Source organism: Suricata suricatta, chromosome 5 (assembly GCF_006229205.1).
Source record: "Suricata suricatta isolate VVHF042 chromosome 5, meerkat_22Aug2017_6uvM2_HiC, whole genome shotgun sequence".
NCBI lineage: Eukaryota > Metazoa > Chordata > Mammalia > Carnivora > Herpestidae > Suricata > Suricata suricatta.
In genome coordinates, this window is record NC_043704.1 from 7796654 (window position 1) to 7799942 (window position 3289).

Below are 3289 nucleotides of genomic sequence, written 5' to 3' on the forward strand. Positions count from 1 at the left end.
AGGACACCAGGCAGAGAAGTCTCAATTGAAGAAATTATACCAAGGCAGAAGCCCCATCTCAAGAGACCAGAGGTGAGGGAAGGAGGAGATCCAGGTGCTCAGGACCCTGCAGTGGCTCTGGACTGGCCAAGACTCAGTCCCCTTCCTGCCAGACCATGGGGCTGGCTGTTGGTGTGCTGTTGATCCCTGTCTGGAGGTTCCCAGGACCAGCCCAGTTTCCTTACCAACTCAAGAACAGGGATTAGATCAGATCCAAAGTCGAGGCCCCCTGAGAACTCAACTAGAAGCTAGGAATGAGCAGGAGGGCCATAGACAGCCTTCTGGTTCCTTCTAATCTTTGGTCATCAAGCACATCCCACCATGATGAACATGTAATTGCCCTACAACCACAAGTTCTTATTCTTTTATTTTTATAACTTGTTCCCCCACATGAGTTGTACATGGTGACTCACCCCTCTGATTGTTCGTAACATTCCCACATGTAACTGCCACCTTGAAACACACATCGCCCTCACTGGCTGGAATGTCCCCCACGGTGGTTTCATTAATCCCTTTGTCTGGCTTTCTTGTAGAGAATGTCAAAGACCCAAGTCACTGCCTAATTCAACTTTTTATTCCTTACCTGATTTTTAATTTACTGAAAACTTTCTCACTCAGGCAAAGAGCCCTTTCTTTCTTTGTTTTTTAAGTGTATGATTCCATTTATATGGCATTTCCAGAACAGGCAAATCCACGGGGACGGGAGGGATCCCTTGCTCTCTGAGAAAGCTTTGAGTCTTGACTCCCATCCCTCATGCCCATTTCCCGGCCGTTACCTCTCCCAAGGAGGATGTATGAGTTTCATGCAGCTGCTGTAACAGATCACTGCAAACTCAACGGCTTAGAACAATGGAAATTTACTCTCTCACAATCTGGAGGCCACAGATCCAAAGTCAAGGTCAGCAGGGCCATACCCCTCTGAGGCTCTGGGTGAGGGTCCTTCTTTGCCTCCCCCTTTCTTGTCACTCCAGGTAGTCCTTGACTTATGGTTGCATATTTCCAGTCTCTGCCTTGGTCTGCACACGACCGTCTTCTCTTCTCCGTCTCTCCTGGACATTTGTTATCATTCTAGGGCCTTCCATGGTAACCTATGATGATTTCATCTTGTGAATCTTTACTTACTACTTCTGCTAAAACGTTTTATCTAGACAAGGTCCCATTCATGAGGTTGCAAGGGTTAGGATGTAGACATCTTTTGAGGGGAGAGGAGGTGGCTACCTTTCAACTCACTTCAGGGACACAACTCTTATCCCAAGGGGGGAGTTACTGCAAAGGCCGAGAGAAGGGGAGTCGACCCAAGCGAAAGTAAAATGGAAGCTGGACCGTGGGTGAGGCTCCCTTGCTAGCCATGTGGCTGTAGCAACTGAGTCGTGTTCTAGCCAAGTTTCCTACACAGTCCACCACGGGCCTCGGGCCGCTCTCAGATGACGGAACTGACTGATAGATAGGACAGCCTCAAATACTAAAGGTCAAGCCGTACCTTGTTCATCAAAGAATAAGGAAGTCAGATGTCATTGTTTGTCATCAGCAGTCAAGCCCGTACAGGGAGCAGATGCCTGGTGCTGGCCCTCAGTGTAGCCAGCGGGCCAGGGGGAAGATGCAGGCCAGGCTGAGTCACAGTTTCCTCACCGCTTCACCAGCGACTCGAGGCTAACAGGGCGCGTTCTGCTTATCACAGAGCAGGGACAGAGCAGCTGATGTCCTCGCAACCGTCTGTAAAGTATGAAAGGTTATACACACACACAAGCGGCATGCCCTTGTGTTTACGTCACCAGAAAAATACTCCTCAGTGAAAAATTCCAAAGATTTTAGTCTTGAACCCCTTAGAAGTTCGTTCTGTGACTTCGGGCAAGTCACTTACGGTGGAGATAACAAGGCGATCCAAAATAAGGAATGTCACAGAAAGAAGGTCTAGGAAAGGTCCAGAGTGCTACATTAATGCCAGATTCTACCACTGTGATCGTTTTTCCTACTTTGGCAAAGAATTATAAAAGATATTGCATAGTTTATTTACATCTTTTCATGGGTAAAACTTTTAACATAGGAGTCCATACTTCCTATCCAACATTCTACACATTTTCTGGAAAAGCAGTATAAATTCACCCGTGGAATTCATTAGCATTGTTGACCCAACAAATATTTGGTGTCTAATGTATCAGGAATTGTTCCGTGTTTTGCAGAAAAGTAGTGAACAAAATGGATACAGTCCCTGCCCTGGTGGAGCAGAATTTGTGCTAGAGAGATAGAGAATAAATTGGGTAAAAAAAAAAAAAAGAGACATAAAGAATATTAAGTAATGATATGTACTCAAGAAAAAACAATCATGTGGGTCTGACGAAAGTGGTTGGAATTTTAGGAGGACAGCCAGGGAAGGTCACGGGTGACTATCTCGGGAAGATCAGGAACAGTAGGGGAAGGAGCCACTCGGTGTCTGGGGAAGAGCTCTCCCAGGAGAGGAAGGAGGCGGCCTGACGCTTGGGGGAGGCCAGAGGCTGGTGCCCCGTGGGGGTCCAGGATGGAGGACTGAGGACAGATCACAGAGATGAAGGGAGGCCAGGGCACGGGGTGTTGGGGGGGGGGGGCTGGTGGGTTCTTGAGATTTCACTCTGAGCCACATGGGCCCAGTGGTTGGTTTCTGCTGAGGAAGGACAGGATGACAGATGTTTCGACAGCATGCCTCTGGCTGCTGTCAGAACAGACGTAACATCTAGAAGTCTATAGAAATGAGTGTAACTATTTGAATTCACAAGTTATACTGCAAATCATTTAAAACTGTCAAATGATGTCATTATATCTTAATAAAACTGAATGGAATAAATGATAAGTAGATGATAGATAATAGGTAGGTTGATGATAGATATAGATAGATAGATGATAGATGGATAGAAGATAGATAGATAGATAGATAGATAGATAGATAGATAGATAGACAGATAGATAGAATGGTCATTTTCCCTAAACCAGAGGAAATGGTTCTTGCAGAAAAATAGTCTACTCATTTTTCTATACACATGCCAAAGTGTAGGGTGAAAATAAAGAAATGAGAAGGCACCACTCACCACATTTAGTCAACAATCTTCTTGCTCCCAAGCTCAAACTAGCGGCATTCAAGCTGAGAAGCAGACAGATTTCCTCGGTCTTCCTCCCACAGGGCTGCAGAAGGCAGGGTGGCGGTCAGGTGCAGCCCAGCCAGATCCTGACTCACGTGGCTTTGGGTCTTCCTACCCCGCTCAGACTGGCCCAGGAAGAG

The 3289-nt window shown here is 46.5% G+C and overlaps 1 protein-coding gene and 1 long non-coding RNA gene across 2 annotated transcripts in view; both read right to left on the reverse strand.

The window, feature by feature from the left end:
• ETS2 (ETS proto-oncogene 2, transcription factor) overlaps nt 1-3289 on the reverse strand; it is a 35462-nt gene that overhangs the window by 29915 nt on the left and 2258 nt on the right. The gene's annotated exons all lie outside the window — the stretch shown is intronic.
• On the reverse strand, nt 592-3276 carry LOC115291472. Its single transcript, XR_003908466.1, has 3 exons — nt 3099-3276; nt 1520-1752; nt 592-1127 (listed from the first exon to the last, which is right to left on the reverse strand). It is a non-coding gene; the product is annotated as an uncharacterized LOC115291472 (long non-coding RNA).